Source organism: Lepidochelys olivacea (genome assembly GCF_965140295.1).
Source record: "Lepidochelys olivacea isolate rLepOli2 genome assembly, chromosome: 13".
Classification (NCBI taxonomy): domain Eukaryota; kingdom Metazoa; phylum Chordata; order Testudines; family Cheloniidae; genus Lepidochelys; species Lepidochelys olivacea.
Window position 1 is genome coordinate 23075994 of NC_140423.1, and position 13093 is coordinate 23089086.

At 47.2% G+C, this 13093-nt stretch overlaps 1 protein-coding gene across 1 annotated transcript in view; it reads right to left on the reverse strand.

The window, feature by feature from the left end:
- Positions 1-12165, reverse strand: part of PPP1R16B (protein phosphatase 1 regulatory subunit 16B) — a 96907-nt gene extending 84742 nt beyond the window's left edge. The window contains exon 1 of the mRNA XM_084646349.1: positions 12103-12165. The gene's annotated coding sequence lies outside the window, so the exon portion shown is untranslated. The remainder of the gene's footprint in view (positions 1-12102) is intronic.
- Between the last annotated feature and the right edge of the window lie 928 nt (positions 12166-13093).

The window sequence follows — 13093 nt, forward strand, 5'->3', positions numbered from 1 at the left end:
CAGCTTGTGTATTTGTAACATAACTGCTCTTTTGAGTGGTACATCCATGACGAGTAAAACAAATCTGATGGCAGCCTCCAGTCATCTGCACTAGCTCCGAGCCAACAAGTCTCCCAGAAGCACAATATGGACAGAATAATGAGGATTTTCTAATGGTAGCCTGAGGTTTGTATCTTTAGGGGCAAATCCTGTGTTCCCAGAACTCCCACCAAGGTCAACAGCTATGTGCTGAAGGAACGCACGATCAGGCCCTGAAGGTGGAATTTTCATAGATACATAGGTTTAGTCTGACCTCCTGTGCCACACAAGCGTATCACTCTAGAAACACTAGTGTGTTTAGCATGCAACTCTCATCAGCTTCCAACAGGGCACAAGTAACATTTAGAAGCCCAAGTCCCATTGTACATCAGGGAGAGTTAAGACACTTTAGAAAATCCCAGCCCTCACACTACGCTCTGTAGAGCAAAGACTCCTCTTCGCTCATATTTCACTCACTGCAGAGCTATGGCAATACTGGGCAAATGCTGCATGTGGCGGTCCTTAGACTAAGCAGAACTGATGCATTTCCACTGCACAGGAGAAGAATGGATCTGGAGAGCCTGTGTGGGGAATGGCACCTTGTGGCATGCACCAAGCCAACCAGGGTGGTCACTCACACATCCCCAGAATACTGGACATTCTGGTACTTCCAGGAACAGTGTGGGCCCACTCCTGCCTGTGTCCCCCGCACACACTGGTGTGACCTGGTGAGGTCACACCACATGGAAGATGCCATTTGGAAGAGCCTGCCGCCCCACCCCCACCAGTGTGACCTCACGCGCATGGTGAAACCGGACAAAACCACATCTGGGTTTGTTTCAGTACCAGACAGGGGACAAACCATTTTTAAAAAGGATTGTGTCTTAAGGCCAACAAATGGCCTGCCCAAACCCAGTGCAGGGTGCTCCGAGCATGCAGGGGAAGTTTGGAGTGAAGCAAAGGCAACAAGGAGACCAGCAAGGCCCACTGACACTGAGCAGAGCTGCAGGAACTTCAGTAGCTACCACAGCCTCTGGATTCCTTGCCCAGGCATCAGCAGAGCCCCAGTACACAGCCTGTCCACTCAGGCCTCAGGTTTGCCCCATTGGAGTAAGCCACCTCCTTTCCAGGTTGCTTTATTAATACACTTTTTTTAAAAAAACACCCAAAACTTAATTTAAATGCAATTTAGGGCTTTTCTGGTGGGTGGTAAGAGCTATGGGTAAAATTTTAAAGTTAGATTTCATATTGTTGGGTTTTTTTTATATATAGAAACTCATGTCTCTAAGGAGATAAGAGTTAATAATCCATTCCTCACCTGATCCCCTTTCTATCTGCATGTTCAGTGCAGGCTGGGTCATGATATTTCATTCAGGGATTTATTGTTAAGCAACATCTATGTGCACCCTAAGGGGTCTCTGGCAGCTGCAGAAACTGCTCCTTGGGCATTATGAAGGTGGAGGCTCAGCAGCCTTTTATTTGAAAGTTTGCTGTCAGCCAGCATTGGAAAGCCATTGGTTTCAGCTTGGCCAGGGGCACAGAGCCATCAGGAAACAGCTCAGGGGAGAGGGTCCTCAGACACGGGGCCAGGGACATTTGAAATGAAGAGTTACATTTGAAAACCCAACCTTAATTTTTATTTGGGTGGGGATTAGAAACTGGGTTTGGGATTAAATCAGGAAGAGACGACATTCTAACTCCGCCCCTTTCTATCCAGCTCAGAAGAGAAATCTCTTCTATTTACTGGCCTGTAGAGTGGCAGAGACGATAGCTAAAGTGCACGGAAGATGCATTCCTTTCCTGTATTAGGGCCATTTCTTTTTATGCTAATCCTATGCATGAAGACTCCCATTGATAGCAATTGTGCCAAGGTGATAGGCACCTTATAAATATCTACAATAGCTACACTGAGATGCATTATATATAATCACAGCTCGCGTATGACCTTGGGGATGGAGAGCATGTGAAGGGCACAAATAAGGACAACTCTGGCCTTTCCTTCCCCCGAAGGAACAAGGACACTTTCCTTTCCCTGAAGGTAAATTTCACCCCATCATTTCCCTGTTCCTATCCCAGAAGCAAAGTATCTGCTACCAAACTCTATCTCCAGTATCAGATAAGCAAAAGGACCCCATCCCAGAATTCAGAGTTTACTTGGGAGAAATGGAAAGACCAGAACTGCATTTCTGTGCAAACATGAACTGAATTTTAACTGCCACTTTGCAACAGGGCATCCTCCGGACCAGGCTGAACTGCAGTAATGAAACATTACAGGGAGGGACATATAGCAGCCCAGACTATGTAGAACGAAAAATAATTGAGGGCATAAGTCTCCAATTCGGTTTTTCCATTAATTTTTTTTTCTTTTTACAGCACATTAAATCTGAATGCAGGTTGCCAGGCCAGACCCCTGTAGGGGAAATGATCTGACCCATTTGTGACAACAACTTTATAATCACCTCGTATTTGTTTTTCTGTTTCCATTAGTTTTCCCCAGCACTGCAATGGATATGGGTGGGCTTGGTCCCAAAGCCCGGTTCCTTAGACCATATACCTGAAAATATTATGGTCTGAAGAAGGAGATTATCCAAAACAGCCCATAGAACAAGGAGACATGAAGCAGGCTACACCAGCCTTCCCAAACCATGGAGATGGTAGGAGACAATCCCCTTCCCTTCAGATAGGCATTAATCCCCTCTTAGACCAGTCTTCTTAATGGAAGCAGTCAAAGACCCAAGCCACTGGAAGTTATTTTGACAATGACATACTAGAATACACACAGGAAACAGTCCTATGTGGACACAGAAACAAGCTAAGGGAATTAACAGGTTTCCCTTTCTAAGTTCTGCAGTACCTCAGAGGCTGCCCAAGGTTGGAATTTCCTTCCTGAACCCCCCCACACCCACGTTTCCCCTGATGGGTGCTCACGGATGGTTAGAGGGGGGCATTTCAACATGCCCCAGTCATTACCAAAGCTTGGTCAGCAGCAGTCAAAGCACCTCGAGTTTCGTAGGCACAGGATGAATTCCGACTTGAGGCATCTACATGAAGCAAGGTCTGAAGGTCTCTGCCCATTTGCTCTCCACCTGCTAAGACAGTGGTCCCCAAACTTTGGGGCGCACACCTCTAGGGGGGCGCCAAGGAACATTCAGGGAGATGCACGGTGGGAGGGGGGGCACGGAGGAAGCACCTCCCAGCCCAGCTCCACCCCGAGCCGCAGCTCCACTCTGCCCCCTGCTCTGCACCCACGCCAGCTCTGCCTCTAGCCCCAGCTTCTCCCCACACCAAGGTCACCCGCTGAGCCAACTATGCTGCAATGGCGGGGAGGAGCACAGACAGATTCCATTACTGGTAGCGCCGGGAAAGCACGACAGGAAAAGTTTGGGCACCGCTGCACAAAACTACCACCACCAGTGCGATCAGCTGAGCAGTGACTGCTTGAGGCCCAGATGTGCAGAGTCTCCTATAGTCATTCCTTTGTTTGACCTAAAATCTTAGCCCTGCACAGGACAGCAGAGGCAATTCTTGGGGGATTTCAACAAATATTTCACTACCAATACGAGGCCAAGTATATCCTCGGTGTAACTCCGTTGATGGGATGGATTTGGCCTGGGAGTTACTCCCAGTGTAACAGAGACTTTAGCGCCATCCAACGCCTCCCACACCTGATAGTGCTGTGATTTGGAGTGGGGCTTGTGATCCTCAGCTACAGCAGCACAGGAATTTTGCCTGAGCCACATGCCGTTTCTGGCTTTGGCTTGTAGAGGTCGCGGTGCAGCAGGTGGCAGCTGTAACCACTGCCTGCAGCACCGGGGCACCATACTGAGTGGGGCAGAACCCTGGAGCTAGGGTGACCAGATGTCCTGATTTTATAGGGACAGTCCCAATTTGGGGGTCTTTTTCTTATGTAGGCTCCTATTACCCCCCACCCCCATCCCGATTTTTCACATTTGCTGTCTGGTCACCCTACCTGGAGCAGGCCCACCTCCGAGGCGCACTCTTCCCGAGCTTGGCACCACGGCCACCCCGCCCTCTCTCTCTCCTCCTCTCTCTCTCTCGTTAAAGGTAGGAACCCAAGGCACATCCATCTGCAGGCTGGAAACAGAAACCTACCCAGGGAGTGAGTCATTGAACAGGACCACAGGGGAGGGCTCTGGATAGTGTGGGGGAGAGAGAGGAAAGTGGGAGCTGATGCCTGCCTACGTGCGTGGATTTAAAGTTGTGTTTTCAACCTGTGATTGTCACACAAGGGGATAAGCAGGGAGAGATCAAAAGCCGTGATTCATTCAGACCAAAAATAACAGAGTCAGAACCCAAAGAACTGTATTTTGCGAATACAGACTAACACGGCTGTTACTCTGAAACCAAAGAATCATGAGATGTTAAAATAAAAACTGCTTATTTGTATGACTGTACAGTGTTTTTCCCTAGTTCAGGAGACACCATGCAAACACTTTTGCTTCTCCCCAGCAAGAGTGAACCAAGTGTGTAGCATGACAGTTAATTACAAATAATTCACACTTGCCACCAACATACAGCTCAGGGTATCCATTATCACAAACTCAGCTTGTTACATCTGATGCTATGTTCTGACTCGGATCCACCCTGAATCTCTGGAAAGAGGAGATGCTGTGCTATAGCCTAGCCTAGCAAGAGATTTTGGTTCAATTTTTATTAGGCCATCTGGGGAACACAAACACAAGACCCACTGAGCGACTGCTGTTTGTTTGTGTGCTTCCAACATGCTGTAAGATCTGGGAGTTAGTGGACTGATCTTGAATGCTACGTTTACTATCCAAAATTCAGCCTAAGCCACTGGAATGAGAGGTGCAGTCCCATTGATGTAGGACCACTGCAGTTTTTAGCAGTGACAAATTCAAAGTAAGGATGAAAGCTAATTTCAACAGGCACAAACTGCATTATGCCCACAGAAAGGATGGTCAGTTTCAACTGTACAAGCAGCATGGAGGTAATGTGGACAGGCCATCAGAAGACTAGATCTCTGTTCCTGCCACTGTCCTGCTGTATGATCTTGGGTACAACACCTCCCTCTCTATCCTGTGCCACAGGGCTTGTCTACATGGGGAAGTTATTTTGGAATAAGGTAAGGTGTGAATTTAAAGTGCTGTAGCTATTCTGGAATGACTCCCCATGAGGATACTTTTTAAATAAGAGTGCCTTTGTCCAGGTTAATCCACTTCCAAAGTAGACTAAGGTAAAACAAAAAATGAAAGTTGTATTTTGAATAAGTGTGCACATGGGAGCTCTGCAGAATAGCTATTCCTGTCCTATTTTACATGTACAAGCCCTCTGTCTCCCTATCACCCCACTCCCATCCATTAAAGGAAGAGAATGATGGTATGAAAACTGCTTTTGGGACTATGGAGCAAAATGGTAAGGAAGAACCCAGTACTATTAAACTTAAGATCTTTACTTTATACTGAAGCAAAAGCCTCCCTCTGAAAATTATTTTCCTGTTTGAAGCTTATCTGGTAACTTGCTATTTAACAAATTCTTATTTAGCTTCCTTAATTCAGATCCTATCAAGTTGTTGTAAGTGTGAATAGAGAAAAAAAAAAGCCATTCAGTTAACTTCCGTAATTCCAACAGAAGGGGGAAAAAAACAGGAAGTCCACAGAGCAGTAGCACCTACCCACCTTCCCAGTGCATGTAACAATTCCCATGAGCATAGCTTCAGTTTAGCTGCTTTGAAAACCATGAGATTTGATCCTTCCCAGTTAAAGATACAGACTAAATGTTCCAACAAACAAACAACTGAGAGTAATGTAAAAGACTGAGTATATTCCACTGAGAATGCAGCAGAAGAGGTATTGGATGGTCTCAGGAGGCCTATGTTGTACCCTGGGCTTTCACTAACATAACCTAGATAGTCATGTCAATTCTGCCTCAGTTTCCCCTTCTGTAAAATGAGGATGCTGCCCACTTGCCTTTGCAGTTAAACCATTATTTTAATTGCTAACAAGAACAGGACTTCTGGGTTCATTCTCATGTCTGCCACTGGCTGTTGGACCCTGAGCATGTCATTTAACCCATGCCTCAGTTCACCCAATTGTGAAATGATGTACTTCATTTGCCTTATTGGGGTATTGAGGTTTAATGTTTGTAAAACCTCTCCATCTCGTCTAGTACTTACATGGCCCTGGTCACTATGGTATCAGGGTACCTTTACAAGACCCTCAGATGAAAGATGCTGTAAGAACAAACTATGTATTATTAAAAATCTCAGCTCAGCTCTGATCAGCTCAGCTGCTGACTGATGATTTTGAGCTGCCATTCAAGACTACACAGGTTCACTTATATCAGCTCAGATTGTCTGGTCACAGGCAGGCAGGTGACAATAAGCATTGTTGTCTTTGCTACCAGCAGATAGAGAAACTTCAAAATTTTGCACTGTCTGGACAGTATATTCTGTATTAACCATGAAACATTTGGGACCTTCCACCCCTCCAGGTGGGAAAACTGTAATAAGAAACATTTTGTACTATTGATCCAAGTGTCAGAGTGCTTTAAACAATTCAGCCTCCCGTGTGAAGTAGAAGAATCCCTATTTTATACAGGGAAACAGAGGCATGGAACCAGTGATGATACATACACAGCCTATTGCTGGTCCTGACTGTAGGTCCCAAACACAAGACAAGCTGGGCTTATGCTTTACGAATGTGGATGTTAAAGCCATGTATATACAAAAGCAGAACCTACAGCAAGAGGGCTTTTTGGTTAATTGCTCAGGGATGAAGAGATTGATTTTCAAATCAAACATAATGGGTCTCACCTGGATAGTCAACAGAAGATTCATTTTTTTAAGGCTTGTTAAGCATATGGCTTAGAAGTAGTTCAGAAGTGTCACTTTAAAGAAAAATATTAAGGAAAAAAATGTATGTTGCACAGCAAAAAGTGACAATCTACAAATGAATGTGCCATGATTGGGAGGAACACTTCACTGAGCAGCACAGCTGGTATGGATAGATAACTGTGCACATGTAGCAATGGCTCTGTCTGTATGAATGAGCGAGCAAGCACATGGAAGGGAGATGGAGAGGCAAGCAGACTAATAGAGGAAGACAGACTTCTAGAAAGATTGCAATAAGCCTCTTTAAACTTCCCTAAAGGGAGAGCCAGCTGGCAAACCATTCCCATGATAAGGTGTTATTTGACCCAGGAGCCTTGCAAAAAATAAACAGCTGACCCCTTTCACACACCCCAGTTCACCCCTTCAGCTCTTTTAACAGGGGTGAGGGCTAGATATGCACTACCCCATGGTCTAAATAAGCATTTACTTGCTGTCAACAATTGTTGGCACAGAAGAAAGCCAGCTGAGCTGTTTTCAGCTGGAAAATAAACACTGAATTCAGACTGACCATTAGCATCTTCAGAACAACCAATCTACTGTTACTCACCCACTGACCTAATCCAGCTACTTTAGTCCAGAAGAAAACAGCACATTCTAAATGCATAGAAAATTCTTCCACAACATTAGCATCCCTGGGCCCCAACCCTGCAATGAGCAACATGCAGGCAGACTCCCGAATTTGTACAGAGCCTCTGAAGTCAAAACCAGTTCTGTGGGGGAAGAGGTATCTGCCCACATGTTGCTCATTGCAAGATTGGGGTCTTAGTGTCCACAAATACATCTATGGAAAATGTTATTGACTTGGGTCCGGCTTCCCCTCACCCACAAGAGTTCTTTACTTCAAAAATAAGAAGTACGTAATTATACTCGCTTTTTTAAGTGACATTCAAAACAAGGTTTTCATTCTGCCTAAATGGAGGTGGGGGGAAAGAGGAGGAGGAGAACTGTCAGCCAGGTTTATAAACACCCACTGTGCCAATATTTTTAAAAAGCCTGCAAAAGAGACAGAAAGAATCAAATGTGGCAGTTTGCAAAAGGAATTTCCAAGAGATCAACAGGATGATAGGATTAGTGGGTATGATTAATGGAAGAATTCAGCCCAAAGACAAGATGACAAAGTGAAGCTCTGATAAATATCCAGAAGTAATTTAGCAATAGTGACAAAGGTGAAGAATTATCCAAAGTAGTTACAGGGGTTTTAAATAAGTTACAGATTTCAGTGAAAGTTGAATATTAGGTAGGATTTCTTTCCTGAATGGCTAGGTCAATTAGCCAGTGATCTAATTTGCCAAGTGAGGACATTTAATCATCATTTATCTAATCTCATTTTGAACCACCTAAACTATGGACCAAGTTTTGCCCTCCAGCTGAATGAGCAATTCTAAGGTCTCGTCTACACTAGAAAATTAGGTCGGTTTAACTACGTTGATCAGAGGTGTGAAAAATCCACACCCATGAGTGGCATAGTTAAACCGACCAAGTCCCTGTGTAAAATTCTTCTGTCAACCTAGCTACTGCTTCTCGGGGAGGTGGATTACCTGTGCAGACAGGAGAATCCCTCCTGTTGGTGTAGTGTAGTGTAGTGTCTACACTGAAACGCTACAAGGGGTCCCTTCCAGCCATAAATGCTGATTCTGGGAATGGTGGGCCTGATTCTTTTCTCACTTAAACTTGTTTGATACCAATTTAATTCCAGAGTTGCCTAACTGAATTTAGATTTAGACGGGTAAGCAAGAGGAGAATCAGGCTCACTAGAGTTACACTAGCTTAAGTGATTTCATAGGTAAATTCTGCAGTTTGTTTGAAGAGAGTGGGTTCCTTTTGTTGGGATGCGAAATGGAAGAGAGCATGAGCTAGTAACCTAGCATCCCTAGAAATCTTTTAGAACAAAGCCTATGTTTTCACTAGTGCAGTGGTTCTCAACCAGAGGTCCGGGCCCCCTAGGGGGCCTTGAGCAGGTTTCAGGGGGGCCTCCAAGCAGCGCCAGCATTAGACTTGCTGGGGCCCAGAGCAGAAAGCCGAAGTCCCACCACATGGGGCTGAAGCCCAGGTCCCTGAGCCACAACTTCCAGGGCTGAAGGTGAAGCCTGAGCAATGTAGCTTCATGGGGGACCCCTGTGGCATGGGACTCAAAGCAATTGCTCTGCTTGCTACCCCCTAAAGCCAGGCCTAGCTTTTCTATGCAGAAAACCAGTTATTGTGGCACAGGTGGGCCATGGAGTATTTATAGCGTGTTGGGGAGAGAGGGGGGCTGAGAAACAAAAAGGTTGAGAACCTCTGCACTAGTGTACATCAGGGTAAAATGAAACATTCCCTGGTCAGCAAGAAAGCTATGGGCTTTTTCTGATTTGTTAACCCAAACATCTAAGACTGGGTAACCACCACCAACAGCATTGCAGGAAACACTGGTTGATATTTGGCTTTTACTGAATGAAATATACCCAGAGGCAACAGGCATTTTATAAATGATGGAAGTCAAAACAAAACATGGCTGAGTTTTCCCACAGCAGAATTGCTGCAGAGATGATACAGTGCAACCCAGACACCAAGAAGACGCTGGTACCAAGAAAATCCATGCAGGGACAAGTTCTCACCAAAGAAAGATTCAACAACAAAACCTTGTTAGAGACAAGCTGCCTGGACATGCAGTCTTAAGGGGAGAGAGAAACAGTAGCATCTTTATGTCTAAATGATATCACATGCATCATATACATTGGAACTGGAACACTTTTAATCTTTCATTTACTATGAAATCTTCAGTCATTTCCCCTTCCCTCCAGTCAGAAGGCAAGCAGCTCAATTTTTAGAAATCCTGGGGCTAATACAAAGCCTATGGAAATAAAGGAAGCCTTTCAATTAGCTTTAATAGCTTTGGATCCAGGCCATCAATATAGAGATTAAATGAGTAAGGGAAAAATGTTATCAGAGTTGTTATTTGTATAGCAATTACAACACAATCTGATGTGCTTTCCAGTGAAACCAATCCAGGTGTGGACTAGCACCCCACGATTAAAGTACATTCCAAGACAATAAATAAATAATATTAGTTCTGAATATTAATAAGGATACTTGGCCCTTCCCTGTGCAATTTAATAGTAATAATCTAAGGCTCAAAACAGCTCTGTTGAGGAAGGTAAGGTAATAGATGGGCTCAGAAGTTAGGACTCTCGACTCACTCTGTCTGAAAATGCTTTATACACTTGTTACAAATACCTAAGATGACTCCAGTTGAAACACTGGAGATTCCCCCCCCTGCCCCCCGTATTTGTTTGCTTTGTGCATTCCAAAAGTCAGTTTCACTATTTCCCTTATGTAGTTAGAGTGTCCCCTGGTTTGTGTGGGTTCTTCACAGCAGAGGAAATAAACATTTTTAAAGATAAGAAAGTGATAATAAAAACAAAGACTGGCAGGCAAGTTGCAGGCTGACAGAGCCCCTTCAAAATGACTGAACTGCACACAGGAGCCTCAGGGCAGGGTTAGCACCTGAAATGACTAGATTTGAGGTTGGTTGACAGTCTCTGGGACACACTTTCACTGGATCACACAGGAAGACGGCCAGGCTGGCCACTGAACTCCCTGAAGCCCCATCTTGTACTTTAACCATCAATTCGTTTCTAAATACAGAGGCATATGTTTAGCTGAACTATTTTAACATGTCTAACTCCTGCCAAAGGAAGAGAACCTCCAAATGAAGCAAACAAAATCCACTCCTACGTGGGGACAAGAAACTGAGGCCCTGAATTCTCCAGTTTCCTGTGATCACCTAATTTCCATAATGGGTAAAGTGTTTTCAACCCTGAAGCCAATCTGGCAATGGAATGAACTGCCCTAGAAAGGTAATTATGTCCTGTCATTAGATGTGTTCAGGATAAGGTTAGACAAAGTATAGTGGGATTAACAGTGTTTTATCCTGCTTGATGTAGAGGGCTGACTAGATTATTTAAGTGGTTCTTTTCAAGCTTGCCTAGGATTGCACAATGCTGGAGGTCACTTCCTGATTTGACACTGCAAAGTAATTTTGTCAGCACTGCTCAATAACAGATTACCACCACCCCCCTCTGACTGTTCAGCTATGGAGACTTAGGTTTGCATCCCTTACACCTAGTCAGACATGAAAGCTCGTTTGGTGGTCTCAAGTCACTAGTGGGTCATTTTGTCCACCCCGTGAAGCCACCACGCATCACTGACAATACCAGAACTGGAATAGCAGGGAGTGTTGTAGGTCAAGCAGGCAGGCATTGGCACAGCAGTGTGAAGATCTGGGCCTGAAATAACAGGGATACTGCAGGTCAGGACTGAGGGGCACCCCTATGCGAAGACCCCATACTGCAAGACAAGGGTGGGGGGGCTGCACAACAGAAACAAGGTGTCAGGTGCACTGGCAGAGCTATGGGAACAAGAACTGGAATAGTAGGACATATCGTAGGCCAGACCTGCGATGCACTGGGAGAATTGTATAACGGGATTGGGAGTGGAATTCCCCAGGGGCAGGGGTGCTAGGGCAGGACTGATGTAGATAGGAAGAGCCATGCAGGCGATCAGTACTGGAAGAGCAGGTGGGTAGGTCAGGAGCTAGGCACATTCTCACTGCCCAGTGCCCATAGCACTGCTACTGCCTCCTCCCCCACGAGCAAAAACAACCGCCCAAAAATCACAGCGAAGAAGGTTTGAGAACATAAGAGCCCTCAATAGTGCAAACTACCCAGAGCAGTGCATCGCACCCCTAGATACCCAGAGCTGCTGCTTTCTCTTTTACACCTCTGCCCCCGCCCCATGCAAACCCAGCCCTCCCCTTCCCGCAAAATCTTCACCCTACCAGAGCACAACATAGTCCTGCTGCCTCGGGCACAGGAATTCAAGACCCAAGTACCCGGGGGAGCCAAAGTCCCGACGCTGTGGGCAGGGGCAAAGAGCGGGCGGGCTCCCCCTGGCTGCAGAGCCCAGACAAACAGAAGGGAGGCGACACAGCCTGAGCTGGAAAGTTCCTACATAATTAAAGCCGGAGAACCGCCGTAGTTGGCTGGAGATGGGGGGGGTCGGGGGGGCCAGATCTCCGGCTCCTTCACCCCGCTCACCCCGCCGCCCTCGCTGGCTCATGCATGTTCTCCTCTGGATGCACCTGACCCTGATGGGGCGGCGGCGGGGGGGGGAAAGATGTGAGGCGCCCCCCATCTCCCAGCGCCCCTTCGGGCTGCAGCTGCTCTGTCACTCACCCGCCGCAGGAGCCAGCCCCGACCGGGCTGCGGCAGCAGCCGCCCAGGCCGGCGAGAGGCGAGCACCGCCGGCGGAGGGCCCCCCACCAGGCGCAGGGCTGCAGCCAGGCTCGGGAGCGCCCTGCAGCTGCCCAGCTCCGGAGCGGCCCCTTGCCTCCGCAGGCGGCAGGGACCAGAGGGAAGAAGCCGGCGCTGATAGGAGTGCAGCCGCCTCTGGTCCTGCGCTCACTCCCGCCCGGCTCCTCCTCGAAGGTGTGGCCAGGGCGAGAGGAGGGGGCTGAGGACCGGAGCCGGGCGATGCTCTGCGCTCCCCTGCCCGAGCGATGGGGAGGGATCCTGCGCGGGGACGTGCAGAGAGGGGCTGGGGAGCGGCCGGGCGCACAGGTATTTTCAGAGGGGCTAGAGAGGCAGCAAGGAGCAGGGCGCAGCGCATGGCAGAGTCCCGTGCTTCCTCCAGCCGGGCGGGTGGTAGCGGGAACCAGGCCAAGCAAAGCAGTGGGGGAAGGGTTGCTGTGCAGGGAGGGGTCCCCAGCGGGACAGTATTGACTGAAGAGCGTCTCAGAACGATTCAGAACTGAAATTCCATTTTATATCCCCCCCCCCCCAATATATATGCTGCAGATCCTGGCATAGATGCTGGAACTAGGGCTGCTGCCGCACCCCCTGGCTGGAAGTGGTTTTCATCATATACAGGGTTTACAGCTTTGTTCAATGGCTCTCAGCACCCCCCATCATACAAATTGTTCTAGTCCCCCTGGATACTTGGTAAACCACCATCACTGTTTTCTGGCCTGCTCCCAATCAAGGTGCCAAAGTGATATACTACAGGCCCGCCAAACCGTTTGGAAGGCATTCGAGTGAAGTGGGGATGGGACCATATAAACATCTTGATCTAGATCAGCGGTTCTCAAATGGGATCTGCAGACCCCTAGGGGTCCATGAAGGTACTCTAGGGAATCATGTCCGGGGCCACCCACCGCACTGATCAACT